Source organism: Sarcophilus harrisii, chromosome 6, assembly GCF_902635505.1.
Source record: "Sarcophilus harrisii chromosome 6, mSarHar1.11, whole genome shotgun sequence".
Taxonomy (NCBI): domain Eukaryota; kingdom Metazoa; phylum Chordata; class Mammalia; order Dasyuromorphia; family Dasyuridae; genus Sarcophilus; species Sarcophilus harrisii.
This window is the reverse complement of record NC_045431.1, coordinates 132,029,270-132,048,392: the sequence shown is the minus strand read 5'-3', so window position 1 is coordinate 132,048,392 and position 19,123 is coordinate 132,029,270.

Sequence of the window (19,123 nt, the reverse complement as noted above, 5' to 3'; positions counted from 1 at the left end):
GTATGTTATAGGTAGCAGAAAGTATATGCTGGTCTGAAAGAGATCTGTAATAAATATGAAGAAAAGAGACAAAAGTTCTAGGTATTGATGTACCAAGCTGAAGATAATGATTGAGTCCTTGGAATGAGAAAATGCCCTATATCTGTGACCCAAAGATATGCCATTTTTATACTGGATTAATCTCAACAACACATTGAATTCCATTTGTATAATTAATTGACCATCTGGTAACTTTTAGCCTGTTTCCCTTGTCTAAAGGGTTGTCTGGCAGCTTCTCTTTCTGATTTATGGGAAATTAACATTGCTCTGGTAACTACTACCAAGTCCATGAATACTTTAGCTTCTTTTCCAGGCACCACATGAAATTTTGGGGTGTCCTCTTGGGAATTTTGTGTTTAGTTTCATAAGATATAGAATAAATGTAAAATTGAACTGGAATGCTGCTGTGGATAACTAGCTTTCTTCAGGTTTGATTATAGTCTTTTTCCTCAGCTCTAAAATTGTTCCACCATTTTGTTTCAACATGAAGCATCAACATGTTTGACCAGGAAACTCTTTTGCAGCTTTTCTATTTTATGACTGAGTTTAAGATTCTTTTTGTCAGGTAAACTGGCTAAAAGCATCACACAAAAAGTTATCAGGTTTATTGCACTATATAGTGCATTACAAGAGTAGTTTCTGTGATTGAAACTGAAAAGTTTGTTTTAGATGGTGATGCTATTTGTGAAAGAGTGGAAATAGCACTGACTTTTAAGAACCTATCTGTGTCAATTTATACAAATCTTTGAGTTTCCATTTAATCATCTGCAAATTAATGAGTTGGGTTAGATAACTTCTGGGGTCTTATTTCACTTTAGGCAAGTCAACAGGCATTTATTAAGCACTTACTATATGCCAGGCACTGGTGACAAAAGTTGGGGGATAAAACAAACAAACAAACAAAAAGACAGTCTTTGCTCTTGGAGAGCTTACATTTTAATGGGAAAAGACAGTAGATTAAAGGGAGCTGAAAGACAGGATAGAGGGGGAGTGAGGGGAAAAGAGAGGTTAGAGAGAGATGGAAAGAAAGGTAACTTTTTTATTCTAATGAGGAGATAACACATAAACAATTATTTACAAATAACAAATTATAACAGATTGCAATGTGATATATAATATAGTATGAATAATATGTAGTGTGTATCTTACATACAAATTACATGCACACATATATATGTATAGAAGTATGCTATACAAATATGTATATAAGTATATGTAATATAATTTATGTGCCATATATGTTATGTTTGTGTATATATATATCATACACAATATAATAGTATATTGCTAGTATATATGTATGTGTGTATATATATGAATATGAATACACAAACACAAAGCTAGATAGATAGATTGTAATAGAATATTGTAGAGAATCTCAGGGGGAAGGCATTGATGGGGGCTGGAGAGGGAGAAGTAGGAGAAGCCTTTTGCAAAAGGAAAGATTTGATTTGGATGTTTTAAAAAAATTTATTGTTTTACTTAATAAGCATATGCATGGGTAATTTTTTCAACATTGACCCTTGCAAAATCTTTTCCAAATTTCCCCCCTCCCCCCTCCCATAGCTAGCAGGTAGTCCAATACATGTTAAATATGTTGAAATACATATTAAATCCAATATATGTATACATATTTATACAGTTACCTTGCAAGAAGAAAGGAAAAGAAAAACTGAGAAAGAAAATAAAATGCAAGCCAATAACAATAGAGAGAATAAAAATGCTATGTTGTGGTCCACACTAAATTCCCACAGTCCTCTCTCTGGGTGTAGACGTCTCCCTTCATTACTTAACAAGTGAAACTGGTTTGAATCCTCTTATTGTTGAAGAGAGCCACGTCCATCAGAATTGATCATCATATAGTGTTGTTGTTGAAGTATATAATGATCTCCTGGTTCTGCTCATTTCACTCAACATCAGTTCATGTAAGCCTCTCCAAGTCTCTTTGAAATCATCCTGTTGGTTGTTTCTTACAGAACAAGATTATTCCATAGCATTCATATACCATAATTTATTAAGCCATTCTCCAATTGATGGGCATCCATTCATTTTCCAGTTTCTTGCCACTACAAAGAGTTGGGTTAGATAACTTCTGGGGTCTTATTTCACTTTAGGCAAGTCAACAGGCATTTATTAAGCACTTACTATATGCCAGGCACTGGTGACAAAAGTTGGGGGATAAAACAAACAAACAAACAAAAAGACAGTCTTTGCTCTTGGAGAGCTTACATTTTAATGGGAAAAGACAGTAGATTAAAGGGAGCTGAAAGACAGGATAGAGGGGGAGTGAGGGGAAAAGAGAGGTTAGAGAGAGATGGAAAGAAAGGTAACTTTTTTATTCTATTGAGGAGATAACACATAAACAATTATTTACAAATAACAAATTATAACAGATTGCAATGTGATATATATTATCACAAACAAAGAGGGCTGCCACAAACATTTTTGCACATGTAGGTCTCTTTCTCTCCTTTAAGATCTCTTTGGAATGAAATCCCAGTAGTAACACTGCTGGATCAAAGGGTATGCACAGTTTGATAACTTTTTGAGCATAATTCCAAACTGCTCTCCAGAATGGTTGGATCTGTTCACAGTATCCCATTTTTCCCACATCCCCTCCAACATTTATTGTTATCTTTTCCTGTCAGCCAATCTGACAGGTGTGTACTGGTTTGATTTGGACCTTAAAGGAAGACATGGAATATGGAGTATTCAGGAAGGACTAGCACCTTTGGTTTGGAGGTTTGCTGTCCCCTTTTTCAGGACTTCTCATTTACCTTTGCTGTTCATTTGTCACCCAACTCTCACATGTGATTCCAAGAAGCTGTAGCTTGCATTGTGGCTACATCCTAATAAAACCTTCTTGGAAGACAGATTAAATGAGGCTGAGGGAAGCCAATGGGTCATAAACTCACTGGTGAGTTGAGGAGTATCTACCCCAAGCATGAAAAGACATACCCTGTTGAAATGGACAGATGAAAAGAACTTATTTCAACATTTATAAAGGCAGATGAAGCAAGTTCTGCATAGCACTTAGAGCTTGATTAAACATTGGCTATGTCAAGGTCATCCACTGCATCCTGGACCATTGCCAGCCATTCTGACTTTTGTCTTGTCACTGAACTTTAATTACTCTGGAAGAAAAAGTGAGGCTGATGACTTTGTGCAACTCAGCCTCACTTATGCTCAATTCACAGACCTTTTTTGAATAAGAAGGATGAACAGCAAAAGAAGCTGGAAAAATCTAAAAAATGGTGGTAAGGACTGTAAGTATTCTAGGCATTAAGGATATCCAGTATAGACACAAAACTGGGAAATAGTATAGGTGTACAGAAAAAGCATCAAATAGGTCAATGATGCTGACTCATAGAGTGCATGAAGGGGACTAAAGTATAAGAAGACTGAAAAGGTAGGAAGGGAGAATGTTGCAAAAGATTTTGAATGCCAAAGAAAGGAAATCCTAGGGAACAACTGGAGTTTAGTGTGTGTGTGTGTGTGTGTGTGTGTGTGTGTGTGTGTAATCAGGGATATGGTCAAACCTATGCTTTTAATGTATAATGTATTAAAAAATACATTTGGCAACTAAACAGGTGAATGGTTTGGAGTTAGAGAGATTGGAAGAAAGGAGACTATGAAATATGTTAACGTAAGAAAAGTGAGAAATCAGAAGACAGTGGAGATTTTGAAGAAGTGACAGATTCAGACTTGAATTATGAAGTTATTTTGTCTTCTCTTTAAAGGATCAGTTGGAGAAGGGACAAATTCAAGGTGAAGATATTGTTTAGGAGAATGAAAATCTGAATTGGGGTAGAGGCTGTCTGAAAACAGGAGAGCAGATCAAAGGCCCTTTAACTCAAATATATACAGTTCTTCAGGGTTTGCAGAGAATTTTCCACACAAAAGATAGATAATATAAATTTACCCTTTCCATTTTATGAATGAGAAAGTCAAGGCTTCTGGGTAGGTTATTAACTTTCTGGTGGTCTCATAATTGTGGTAAGATTCCAATCTAATCTTTTGATTCCAAATCCAGCACTCCTGCTCCTGTGCCATGCTGGCTTGAAACATGATTAAATATGAAGCTGAAAGAAAGGGAACATCAAAAATAATTTCTGTGGTCTCAAGTCAATGTGACTAGAAGATACTGGTTCCAGCAAAAGTAGGGAAAGTAAGAAAGGACAATATGTAAGCTTGGTTTGGCATATGTTGACTTTAGGTTACTAGAAGAACATGCAAACATATTGTCTACTAAGCAGTTTACAACGGGGAATTGAAACATCAGGAGTCTGGTTTCCATAAGTAGATTTGGGAGTCACCTGAATAAAGATAATATTCAAATCCACAGTTATGGATGCTATTGTTGAATTCAAACCAAAATGAAAAGAATGACACAATGATAAGGACAACAATATTAATAATGGCAAAAAGAAAGGCGTAACTGTCTTGGTTACTCTTTAGTTGTTCAGTTATGTTTGACTTTTTATGGTCTCATTTGGGTTTTTCTTGGTAAAGAAAGTGATTTACCATTATCTTCTCCAGTTCTTTTTACAAATGAGGAAATGAGGCAAACACCTTAAGTGACTTGCCTAAGTTCACATAGCTGTATGTGTCTGAGATTGGACCTGAACTCATGAAGATGAGACTTCTTGATTCTAAGCCTAGTGTTTATTATCTCTGCCATGATATCAGTAAGAGGTAAATATCTCACACCTCAAAAATGCCAAACCTAATATTATTGGTGAGATCATATGAACTCCTAAGGAAATTGATGTCTTTGCACTTTATTAAGGAATGATAAAGTTTTACTGGGACACCTTGTTCAAGAAGGAATCAGCTATTAATTAGAAAAAAAAAGAAAAAGAAACAAAAAATGAAATCTGATAAATATTTCTGTCCCCAGATCTATCAGGAAATTTATTGGTCAATGACAATGCTTGTTACTAATAAAGATGAAATGAATTATCATGGATATTGAATTGTAATTGAGCCATGAATTTAAAAATTGCTAGATGTGAGCCTTACATGGCATGTGATGCTCCAGGGTATCTGTGCTGCTCTTGGGCTGTAAATTTTGCTAGCCTCTACTACAGAGTATGGCTCATCTAAATTGTATAACTTTCCCAGGAACTAGGCCAGAAATTTGTCCCATCTTAAAATACCTTCTTTGTTCTGCTTTCCAGGTTATTCTTTTTCTGATGACACAGTTTGCTCTGTGCCACTGTCTGGAATGTAAATCTCCTCACATCTTAGTGGGCTTCATTGTCATTGAATGAGAAGCTGTAGACTTTAGATTTTATGTGAGCTGATGCTGGGTATTTGTTCTGTTGAAATGTGGATAAATTAAATATTAAACATGTAAGTTTCCTTGACTTTAGCTCCTGTTGCACAAATTAAATGGATTATATTAATCATTATAGGCCATGTCAGCAAGATAACTAATTTTGTTTGGACTTTATTTCAAATGATCATAGATTTAGAGTTGGAATCAACTTTAGAGATAGTTTTATAGATAAATTAACAGAAGTTAATCTATTTGTATTTTTGCTCCTCATTAGAATGTTATTCCCTAGGGATTGTTTTACTTTTCTATTTGTAACTTCAGTGCTTGGCCCATAGTAAGTTTAATAAATGTCAGTAATTTAGAGATTTTCATTTTTCAATTTAAATTTTTTCAATTAAAAACATTTCCCCCTTTTCCCAATTTAAATGAAAAAATTAAAAACATTTTTAGAATCAATAAGTCAGTCATTAAACATTTATAAATCATCTACTATGTGCCAAGCAGTATGTTAAGCACTGGAGATATAAAAAAAAGCAAAAGACAGTCTCTGACCTTGAGGAGTTTATAATCTAAGAGAGTCTACTTGTGCTAAACATTATGCTAATCTCTGGGGAATAAAAAGATAAAAATAAAATAATTTCTTCCCTCAAGGTGTTGTGCGGATAGCATAATCAGAGTTTGAACCAAATTTATAGATTCTAAAATTTCAAGTTCTTGTCAGTATACCATGCCTTTTTCTATTCTAAAACTATTTTTCATTAATATACCACTTTACAAACCTTTTACATACAAAATTATTTGTATCCTCCACAAAGAAAGTGTCTTCAATCAGTTATTAACTGTATATTAGGTACTGTGCAAGGGATAGGGGATGCAAACAAAAAAAATGCAAGAGTTTCTGATCTCTAAGAATTTATACACTATTGAAGAGACAACAAGAACATATTTAAGTCATAAACATATTTATGTTTATTTATTTAAGCATAACATATTTAGCATAAAAACAAAATAAATAATGGTAGCTAAGGAAGGAAGGAACTGTCATTTGGAAATATCAAGAAAGGCTTCATGTTGAAGGCCATCTTTTAAGAAAGTGAGAAATTGTATTGGGCAGAGGTGAGACGAAAGAACATTTTAGGCATGGGATTTTCTAAGATCAGGAATCTTCATAAGCTTTGTAAGCTTATATCTAGGACACAAAACCATATCTTGGTTCAGTCTACCATACTGCCCAATCTCTTCTGCCTTTGCTTCTGTTCAGTTGCAAGGAGAGTTGGAGACAACAATGAAAGTGTATTCAAGGGTTGTGAATAGTAGCCGTCTTTTAATAACATCAGAACCATTTAGTTTGGAGATTCTGACTTAATATTTTGGTTAATTTTCAAAGGCACATATATGAGAGTATAAAAAGCAAACTGCAGAAAACTGAGTGATTCAATAATGTAAAGTCCAGTATTATAGTTTATAATTTATAAGTTTATTTTGCTGTGAAGCTATAGTAGCTTGCTTTGGTTACACACTTGTATATATAATTATGGTGACATCATCAAGATGTTTTATTGTGATATTACATGTCAAAGGGATAGGATTTTGGCCTATGACATCCAACCACTAACCTTTCCAAAGCACAACTGTAGTGTTCTGGTTAGCTTTCTGGAGGCCTTGGGATCAGCCCCTTTGTTTCAGCAGAGTAATCACCACAAGAATAGCCAGAGATAAAATCCAAATTCTTTATTATCTCCTTCACAGTTTGTCTCCTCCACTTGGGGTCTGGCTAGCTTTCTTGAGGGCCTTCAGATAGGCATGGGTCTCAGTGGAGAAGTGAAGGAGAACCACCAGGAGTCTGATCAAAGTTGGAATGTCTCTCTGAGTCCCAGGGCTTGAGCTCTAACTTCCAGTCCTCTGTCTTCTCCTAGTCTGTCTCTAGGTCTGACTTTGATCTCTTAAATACTTAAATTACAATTAAATCTATTCATCATACTGAATATAAGCCAATCATTGCATCATTAGGAACCATTATTTGTTGTAACATTAATACAATCATACTGAACTAGAGAACTATTAATCACCATACTACAGTAGATAACCATTGTCTTATCAATTCCACTGAGTTAACACCTTGTTGTAAGAATCCTTGTTTTAAGTACATTGCTCCAGAATTCTGGCTCATTACATACAACTTGGTCAATGCTGTATTTCAAAGCTGTGGAAGTTTCTCTTTCTTGGCTTATTTCCAGATAAAAAAGTACAAACAGCTTTTGCCCCCAAACTATTGATGTTTCTCTCTTACTTTAAAAGTAAGAACAATTGCTTTAACTATCTTGGAAATACAAGATAATTCAATTGGTGTGGTTTGGCTTTAGATTGTATACAGAAATAATATTTATTGTATTGACTCTACAATTCTACTCTTTCGGGTCTTTCATGTGTTTGCCAAATCACCTTAGGGGGGAAAACAAAAAAAAAAAAAAAAAGAAAAATCCAAATCCAAAACAAAAAACCCTTCCCTACACTTTTAATACTCTTGACTTCAACAGTGACTTCTGACAGCCATGGGTCATGGAGTTCTGAAACATCCTGGATCAATTATTGATGTCTGAATTTTATTTTAGTTAACTTTGCATGTGAATGGAGACTAATTTTCCTGTCCTCAGGACAGATGTTTTCCTTGGCTGCCAAAGTGGACAATTGCTTTGTTTTTTTTTTTATTTATTTTTAAATTTTCATTTCATTTTTGGCTAGAACAAGGTTGCCACAAATATTTAAGACCAAACTTCAAGGTGCTATGCCAATGAAGAAGATAAACCCCTGACTCATGTGATGATATTACTGGACTAGAGACTGGAAAAGCATGGCTTGGCATTTCTATGGATAGAGTGCCCACAGCATGCTAAGTGTTAGATAAAATATTCTCATGGTTGAACAGCATCAAGAGGACAATTTGGGAATGAAAAAGAATCTCTCTGCTTCTCATTTATTATGATGTAATTCAGAACATTTCTATAGATAAATTTAGATCTCTGTAAATGGCTGCATGAACTATGAACAAAATTTGAAGAGAATAAGGGGGAGGTTCTCATGATATCATAATCTCTTATTTCTGCTAGTTTCCATTTAGCTCGAGGATATCCTTTATATATTTGGAGATTGTATTTTATGACCCTATACATCAGTGAAAAAGGCCATCTATTGCTTCAGCTACAGACAATGACTTCAGAATACTTCCTCTCTCCTCTAACCTATACATCTTCACTATATACATTGAACTAATTCTGCTTTTTATCATTATGTGACTAATTCTTCTTCTGGAAATCCATCTCTATCTGAGGACACTGTGTGTTTATGGGGAAACAATTCATAAGAAAAAAGAAAAACTAAACCAAGTAGGGATTTAAATTTCTTTGGATCCTATAAGGCTGAAGAACAGGGAATGTTGCATCTCTGGTGACTCTTTCACATTGGCTGTGACAGTAACTGCAATTCTTGACTTAGGAATTGGGTGACCAAAGTATTATTCTTTCCTAATGACTAAAGCCAATCTGTAATTACTTTTATAGTGATTTACCATTTATGTGAAACTATGATTTGAAAACTACAGAATATATATGTACATGTAGATATATGCATATCGCATATAGATACATAGATGTTCACATCATATTTTATTAAGATAGCAGCCAAAGAATGTTATGTTTCAGATTTTTTAAAAGCCAAAATCTATCAAATGCTGTCACAACACTAACAATATCTAATATTTATACTGCTCTTTTAGATTTTGCAAAGTGCTTTATACATACTTCATTTATTTTTTATAACAAGTCTGAAAAGTGCCTTGTTATCCCCATTTTCCAGGAGTGGAAACTGATAATGAGAGAAGTTCAATGACTTCCTCAGAGTCACACAGCTAGTAAAAGTCTATAAAGCAGAATTCAAATTTTAGTTTGTCAGACTCCAGATCTTGTGCTCTTTCCACTATACCATCTCATTGTCTCTTTGTATTATTTTAATTACTGAAACTAAGCATACTAAAACAACTTAAATTTTAAAGAATTACTAAACTTTACATTAAAAATTTTGTTTCAACTGGGACATTAATATATTATTGGTGGAACTGTGAACAGATTCAGCCATTCTGGAGAACAATTTGGAACTAACTATGTTCAAAAAGTTATCAAACTGTGCATACCTTTTTATCTAGTAGTGTTTCTATTAGGCTTATATCCCAAAGAGATCTTAAAGGAAGGAAAGTGACCTACATGTGCAAAAATGGTCCAGTTGGCCAGAAACTGGAAACTGAGTGGATGCCCATCAGTTGGAGAATGGCTGAATAAGTTATAGTACATGAATGTTATGGAATATTAGTGTCTTATAAGAAATGATCAGGAGAATGATTTTAGAGAGGCCTGGAGAAACATAAATATACTGATGCTGAGTGAAATGAGCAGAACCAGAAGATCATTGTACATGGCAACATCAGTATTATATGATGATCAGTTCTGATGAATGTGACTCTTTCCAACAGTGTGTTGATTGATGCCAGCTCCAATGATCTTGTGATGAAGAGGGCCATCTACACCCAGAGAGAGGACTGTGGGAATGAATGTGAAATGGATGATACTTATTGTTGTTAAAACTTTGACATAGAATTAGATGACTAGCCTAAAAAGCTTTTGTATTATTACATGTCTTGGATAAATTTCAGATGAGCAAAGATACTGGAATTGGATGAGAACTTGGACAGTACTTTCAATGATCCTAAGTTGCTCCTTGAAATTTAAAAAAAAATCAGTATTTTTCTGATATAATGTCATCCATGAAGGTGCAATTCATAATTTGGACAAGAGGCATTTTTTATCGTCTAAGATTTTTTCCTGTGTTGGGTGATTATGAATCTTATAAAGGAACTATGTGATGTTTTGAAACTTGATACAATTAAAAGAAATTCATTTTAAAATGAGAGCATTTCAAAAAGTTATCAAACTGTGCATACCCTTTGATCCAGCAGTGTTTCTCCTGGAATTATATCCCAAAGAGATCCTAAAGGAAGGAAAGGGACCCATATGTGCAAAAAATGTTTGTGGCAGCCCTCTTTGTAGTGGCAAAAAACTGGAAACTAAGTGGATGCCCATCAATTGGAGAATGGCTGAATAAATTATGGTATATGAATGCTATGCAATACTATTGTTCTGTAAGAAATGATCAGCTGGATGATTTTAGAGGCTTGGAGAAACCTACATGAACTGATTCTAAGTTAAATGAGCAGAAACCGAAGATCATTATACATGGCAACAAGACTATACAATGATCAATTCTGCTGGAAGTGGCTCTCTTCAATATTGAGATGATTCAAACCATTTCCACTTGTGCAGTGATGAAGAGAGACATCTACACCCAGAAAGAGAACCGTGGGAACAGAGTGTGGAACACAACATAGCATTCTCACTCTCTCTGTTATTTGCTTGCATTGAGTTTTCTTTCTCAATTGTTTTCTTTCTTCTTGATCTGATTTTTCTTGCACAACAAGATAATTGTATAAATATGTGAACATATATTGGATCTAACATGTATTTCAGCATATCTAACATGTTTTGGACTACCTGCCAGTAGGGGAGGGGGTGGGGAGAAGGAGGGGAAAATTTGCACCAAAAAGTTATACAAGGGTCAATGTTAGAAAAATTACACATGCATATGCTTTTAAATAAAAGGTTTCAATAAAAAAAAGTAAAAATAAGAATATTTGGCAGACCTCATTATCTCCAGAGAATATCTCTTCTATACATATTCTTCACTAGAAATTCTGTCAAGAGAAGAGATCTTTGACAAATATATAACTCCTCACATGCCTTATTATTGGAAAAAAAAAGAAAAGTTACGTCTTTCAAGAGATGTATGATTTTAACATATGCACAGAACACATCTTGTTGGATAAAAGTCTAAGGTATCACTTTAGACTTGTGGATCAATTGTCAAAAAGCAGTAGATCATACAATTTACGGATTCTCTTTACAAATAAGGCAGTTTTAGTAAGAGGAATGGTTAGATCATAGGTTATCCTTGGAAAAGTGAAGTTGGCAGTTTACCATACATCCAAAAGCATCATTTCATGAATCCAGAAATATCATTATATATTGGACATTTCATGGGACAAACGTGTGGCTTATGATGTTCACATTCTAAGAAAAAACCACTGTGAAAATAAATAAAGGTTATGTGCCCACAACTGTTGTGGCAGACAAAGAGGTAGAGAAATTCCCTAAAGAACTGTATTAGAGAACAAACTTTAAGATATTTTGTGTTCTGTTGTCTGACCCTCCAACCATTTCACATTGCATTGATGATGCATTGGAATAGGTCTTTGGGGAGTTAGTAATGAAAAATTTTAAACCAGAAAGACCTGTGTGATACTTCATTAGAGACTTTCTTTCATCAATATGTCATTAACTCTTCTTTGACTAGTTCAGAATTCACCTAGATTTATTAACATTTATTGTTTCATCTTGTCTTCAAGGGTAGCAGTTAGAGATATTGCTAAGTACTTCAGTGAAATCTAGCATTGTCATTATTTTTAAAAATCTGCAAACTTCCTTCAATTTGTCTGTCTAATGATTCTATGGAAAAAAATGAAATGAAGTCGGTATGGTGTGGCCACACTTTGTATTCTTAGATACTCACAACACACTCACAAAAGTTTGGAGTTAACTGTCATATACAGGGATAATCTATTATCTTTAAAAGAGTTTCAACTATGTTCTCTTAAATGTATTATTTTTCACTGACCTACATTGAAGTTATCTGTCATTGCATGCCCATTCTTGTTTAGTCAAGCATTCTTCCCTCCTTGCCTCCTTCCTTTCCTCCCTCCTTGCCTTTATTTCTTCCCTTTCTTCCTCCCTCTCTGTTTCCTCCCTCCGTCCCTCCATCCCTTTCTCTGTTCCTCCCTCCTTGCCTGCTTCCCTTCCCTTCCTTTCTCTTTTCCCTTCCTCCCTTCCTTCCTTCCTTCCTTCCTTCCTTCCTTCCTTCCTTCCTTCCTTCCATCCTTTCTTCCTTCCTTCCTTCCTTCCTTCCTCCCTTCCTTCCTTCCTTCCTTCCTTCCTTCCTTCCTTCCTTCTTTCCTTCCATCCTTCCTTCCTTCCTTCCATCCTTCCTTCCTTCCTTCCTTCCATCCTTCCTTCTTTCCTTCCTTCTTAAAATATAGGAAAAAAAGCTTAAAAAAGGTAGTATATGAATAACTTTAAAAGCTAAATAGAAGTGCTTATATTTTATCTTAGAAATAATAGGAACCTTTGGAATTTATTAATTGATGTGGAATGGGGGAGGGGAGGTGAAATGGTCAGATTGATGCTTTAGAAACATCTTTTTCATATGTGTGTGAAGAATGTATTTGAATGGGGAGAAACTCAAGACAGGAAAACTAATACTATATATCTGGGAGATGTAGAAAATGTGGTATTTACAATTATTCTCATATGAAGTTTGGCATCAAGTCCTTGGTCAGAAATGACCTTCTCTTTATAACCCAGAACAGATTATTCTATGATTTTATCACCATTTGATTTGATACCTCTAACATAACTCTTTTTTTGATGTATGGATTATTATAAATACTATATAAAGAATTTTTAAATGGAAGATTAGTCTAGATAAAGTCTAATATCCCCATCGACTCATAGAGTAGACTTAAAAAAAATTCCAAGCAAGATTTTTGTTTCTCCAAATTCATTCCCTTCTTCCTCCCCCAATATATTTCTTAGGATTACAGACCTGGAAAATGCTAGACATAGAGAAAATCTTAAAGGTAATATGGCCCATATCCTCTCAATTCAATGATGAAGGAGTATGAGAAATTTTATAAATTTAATTTGACTATGTGTCTTGCCTAAAGCCACACATTCAATAACCAGCAGAACTGATGAGCAAAGCTTCTTTATGCTCCAATATCCTGTCCTCTTTCCATTATAGTTCATTGTTCTTTTTTCCCCTTTTCATTTCCTACTTAAAGTTAACTTCCTTGAAGTAATAAATTAATTATTTAATCAACTCAAAATTTCAGAACAGCTACCAATAACAAGTTATATCACATGGCATTGTTGGATGGTTGAATGAATGAATAACTTCCCAAATTGTAAGCAAGATCAAAAATCTGAGGATTGATGTAACAGGGGAACCTTGATGAGCTCAGCTTGTTTGCAAGAATTGTGTCATCATATGGCACAGGCATAAGGGGAAAAAATGTCTATAAAGAAGATGATTTTTCTGTGTTTTTTTTCCTATTGGTACATGAATGTGGAGCCCCAGGGTACTTGCAGGCTGAATCACATTTTGGCAAGACCCTTATGATGAAGATAATTCATTTTTCTTTTTATGATTTTATTGTAAGGGCAACTACCCCTGCTCTTTGAGGAAAAATTTCTCTGGGACTGAATACACTTATGTTGTTTGTTGGCAAAAATAAAGCCAGATCCTGGTGCATTGGTAAATAGAGATAGATGAGGCTATAGGATGAGACACTGGAAATGGACTGTTTTATATAACTTTCACTGGTGTATCATATTCTGCATGACTCATGCCATAACTATCTGTAAATATTACATAGAATACTTGATAGAGGTTGTAAGTGCTGGATGTTTTTTATTTTCTCCTCTTGTCAAATCCAGGCAAACAGGTTTCCCACCCCTTCTCTCCCCACATCTGCAAAGTTGCTACCTCCAATATGTTCTGTGCTTACAGCATTTTCTTCCCAAGATTGTCTCACTTCATCTGTACTATGAAACTCGTTCCATGCTGTACTGACAAAAGACAGAAAGGCAAAATTTGGAAGTGGGGTTTTGATTTTTGTTCTAGGAATTCTGAAAAAAAAAAAAAAAAAACAACCAACATGGAAGCAGTGACAATTCTTTTTTTTTTTTTTTTTTTTTTTTTTTTTTTTTTTATTACTTTGAGTTTTTAAGGACCAGGATTAGGGGATGATCCAAACAGCTGGTGTTGAGCTATTCCATTTCCATTATGTGTGGGTTGTTGTGGTTGGATAGGTATGTCTCTCTCTCTCTCTCTCTCTCTCTCTCTCTCTCTCTCTCTCTGTGTGTGTGTGTGTGTCTGTGTGTGTATAAGTTTTTAGAAGAAAATAAAAACTGAGAACTATTTTTTTGGGAAGAGAATTAATATTGCCATTTAGTTTCTTCCTTGGAAGAGAAATGCAAACTATCTTGTCTCTCTCAAGCAAACTCATATTCCTGGTTTCTGAAACTGACACAGGATCATAAATTTAAGTAGCCTTTGAGAAAAGTATTACTGTAGTGGATAGACTCATCATGCTGCCTGCAAAAATCATTAGATGAATAATTCCTATTATGAAGGCCATGTTGGTTACAAGCTTTTCTGGGAGGTCTTGGTAATTTTTCATGAGAGGAAAGAACTAGACCTTAAGTTCATTTCTTGGTTGATAATATCCCTGCTTTTTTCTTCCTTACCCATAGAGTAGTTCCAAGTTGTGCACATCCCACAGTGCTCCATGCACAGACCCAGCTTCTGCTTTTTGGCTCTTAGACATGTTATTTCATGCCTGGCCCAATGAGTAAGCTCTGGCATAGGGATCTGACCCATTAATCAGCCAGCAATAGGAAGTCTGAATGAGATTAGAAGACAGTCATAGGGTACTTTGGGAGAAAAATACCCTAGTTTCTAAGACTCCTTAGAGTTGGGACTTAAAATCTTTTTTCTTCAAAGAATCTGATAATTGTATACAGTAACAGCAATATTATTCTAAGGTCAACTTTGAGCGAATAAGTTATTTTGATTTTTATAAATATGAAAATTAGCATCCAGAGAAAGAAAGGACACTAATGCATATATTTATATGCATATGTGTGTGTTTATAAAATAGCTATTTTTGTCTAATGGTGGTCATCTCTAGGGTGAGAGTGGGAGGGTAAAAAAAGAATTTTACATAACAACGAATAAGGAGTAGCAAGTTATGCATAGTAGATTGGAAGCTTTATGTACAATCACCTTTTTAAAATAATAATATTATGAAAATGCTTATTTTTTCCATAAATTAAAAAAAAACCTCATTATCATAGTCCCTTTTATTATTAAAAGTTTTTTAGAACTCATTTCCATTTTGCACAGGATCACATTTGTAGGACTAGGAGGAACAACAGAAATCATCTAGCTCAATTCTCTTCTTTTGTTTTTATAATATTTTAAAAGTTTTAATTTTAATAGATATTCTCCTTCATCTATCTAACAAACTAATTTTATAAGGTATATTTTTAAGATGAGAGAGAGAGAGAGAGAAAGAGAGAGAGAGTTCCACTTTTGTAGATCTCCCAGGTTTGTAGACAAAAGTAGGAAATGCATTTTCTCATTTCTCTTTCAAGTCCAAAACTGATCATTATGATTACATGATATTTACTTTCATTTTGTTGTTTATTTTTTCCTTTTACATAGTTGAATTAGATCAACCTTTTTACTTTGCAGATGAGGAAACTGAGGCCCCAAAAGGGAGAGTAAAATGGTGTTGGATAGGTTGAATGTTTTCCAAGCTAGTTTGAGCTGATTGAAATGGTTCCCCTTAGTTGATAAATTTTCAGTGTAAGCAGTTATACCTTACAAACACTACTTGTTCTACTGTTTTCTCCTGACTTTTGGACTTTAGAATTTGAAAAAGAAAATGTTAAAAATGAAGAATAAATTTAAAGGTATGCTATGGTTCATGCCCTCCCTTTTGTCCCCTTCCCTCCCTTGAGATCTGGTTGTTAAACATTTACCAGCATACCCTTACCTCTAAGTTTTTTTCTTTGATTAGTACATATAATACATACACAAAATCCCACTTTCTTCTTAATTCTAGATGTAGTTTTATGAATTTTTTTGTGACCACATTACACTCAGGACACACATTGAGCTTTCAGTCAGATAAGCCCTTTGGATTGATTTTTTTTTTTTAAATAATGAACAATTGTCTATCCGTGGTTCTCTATTTTTGTACTTTTTTCTGCATTTGAATTTTTAAACTAAATGTAGGGAATCATATTTATCCCTATTGAATTTTGTTTTGTTATATTTGGCCCTTTGTTTCATCCATGTCATGTCTACTAACTATGGGTATCTCCAAGAGTTTCTCTCCTCCTCCTCCTTTTTCTTTTCCTTTTTTTCCACACATTTTATGATTTAACCCTTCTAGTTCCTTTGCTGTTCTTCACTTACAATCCCATTTTCCTTCACTATGGCTGTGATCTGGCTCTCCCCAAGCCTGAAACCTTCTCCCTTTTCTTCATCTCTTTGTCTCCTTGGCTTCCTTCAAGACTCAGCTCAAATATCATCCTTCATTCTTCGATTACTTTCTATTTATATTATATACACTTTGTTTGTAACCTCATTATTTACATGCTTGTTCCCTTCCCCCATTAGAATGTGAGATCCTTTAGAACAGAGACAGTGTTCTGGCTTTCCTTTAAAGAAGTCTTAAATGTTTTTTTTTTTTTTTGATGGAATGATTATTCCTGTCAGTCATCTTGTTTCTATTATACTATGCATCATTTACTAATTTGATAATCATGTTTCCAAGATTTCACCCAAGTCAAGTGATAAAAATTTGAATAAAAAAGAGTAAAGAATAGAAGTAATCATCTGATATTGCTGGCTCTCACAATTCTTCAGAGATTATTGAGAACAGTACATTGATGTCATCCATGAATTCTTTCAGTGTGTAATGGGGACTCCCTCTGGACATTTTTGGCAACTAATGTACTCAGGGTTGAAGAATTTGGAGTCTAGGGATTAAGAATTCCTTGTTCCTTGTGGTAATGATGGGGGAGGAGACCCATAAAAGTGGTTGGTGCACTGAGCCAGGAAGATCAGCCCACTCATTCTACTTTAAAAAGGATAACTCTGTCCTCTACAACTCTCTTTCTTTCAATATACTGAGAATGTGAGGTGCTTTTTTTCCCTTGTGGTGTGTGTCCTCCCTCTGACATTGCTTTCCATTTATATTAAACACACCTTGTTTGTAACCTCATTATTTACATGTTTGATCCCCACACATTAGAATGTGAGATCCTTTAGGGCAGAGACAGTGTGTGTGTGTGTGTGTGTGTGTGTGTGTGTGTGTGAGAGAGAGAGAGAGAGAGAGAGAGAGAGAGAGAGAGAGAGAGAGAGAGAATAGCAATGACTCTCCTCTCTTGGAGACCTATGACAATTGGTTATATGTGGCAGCTAAATGACATACTCATTTGCTGATACTAAGAGAGAATTTCAAGGTCCTGGACACTTCATCTGCTTTGTGCTTCTTTCTCTGAGCTTAGGTGACCACACAAAAATGCTGAAATCAAGTTTCCAGTCTTAGAAGTTTAAGAGTTTGAGAATTCCTGGGTTCCTCAGGCAAAGCTAACTAGTAGAGGAGGAGGTTCTCTCTCCTCCCCTCTCACCCTCCCATCTTCTCTTCTCAGAGAAGACCAAAATCAACAGATTTCTGAAGGAAGAAGGAAGAAGACAAGCTCTGACCTGGCTTGCAGCAAGACATGGAACTTGAGAGAATTGTTCAGAAAGTGCAAACCAAAGGTGAAGTTCTACAAAGTGTTGTGATGTTTTTAAGTACTGATATCTTGGATGTATATAAAAGATTGATTACTGTATCATGTTTTAATTTTTTCAATAAAACTTATGAGTCTTTTTTATTTTAATCAATTTTGCATTTGGGAGAAATAGCCATATCCTTTTAGGGAGATCCAAAACATGAATCAAACCTAAGTTTTAATTGACTTTCCCTGCATGTCTGGGGTGGGGGTCATAAAGATGTACGAAAGAACCTGATTCCTCTCTTTAGGAATCAGATTCCCCAAGGTGGTGCTTGCATGAGCTCAGAATTTAGGCACTCTCAGTTGCAGAAAATTTCCCAACTTTGGTGGGCCATGCCATCAGCATTTCTGTTGTTTCCAATGTTATTTGTGTGGACCCAAGAGACTGGTTGTACTCTTATCATTTCCTTGCCTATTTTGAGTCTTAATTTGCTCTTCAGAATTATGCTTTCTAGTCTCAAGCTCATTATTCTCCTTAATAGAGAAGAAAAAGAAAAATTGGATTTAAGCAGCATGCTTCTTTCTGCTGATTTTTACCTCAAATAATAGCCTCAAATAACAGGCATTGCTTTTGTTTTCAAAACTCTTTATTATCTTTAGCATTATGTAAGTCTTAACTAATTCTGTTATTTGTTCTTGTTATTATTCTGTCATTTCATAGGATTTATAGTGAATCTGGGATTGAATAAAGGTTTCACAACCTTAAAAATTGTGTTCTTTTGGAGCAGCTAGATTACATAGTAGATAGAGTTGAAAGAAAGTAATATTTCTCTTATATTAATAACATTAATATCAGGGGATCAGGCAAAGGTTTTTAAACCTTATCTTTTCCCTCATTCCTTATGAGGTCAAATCAGCTCTTGAAGCACAGGATGATTGTATTTAACTTTTTCCTCAGTCTTCTTAGAGACCTAACTCAACTGGAGAAGTCTAGTTCTGATTAAAAAGTAGCCAGAATCTAAGCAAATTCTGGAGCACTGTGTTCTATTCTGACAAGCTTGGATGGAGGGGTTAAATCCCTCTGTCTAGATTAGAATTTCTTAATTTTATTTCCATTAGCAATCCCTTTTTGCCCAAGAAATTTTTATGAAACCCTGGATATATAAATACATAAAATAGTTATTCAAATCATTTACTTATAATAAGTCATAATTTTGTGATCACTCTATTCAGTTAGGTTAGCCTATATAGGGTCATAATCCATAGTTTAAGAAGCTTGGATCTAGAT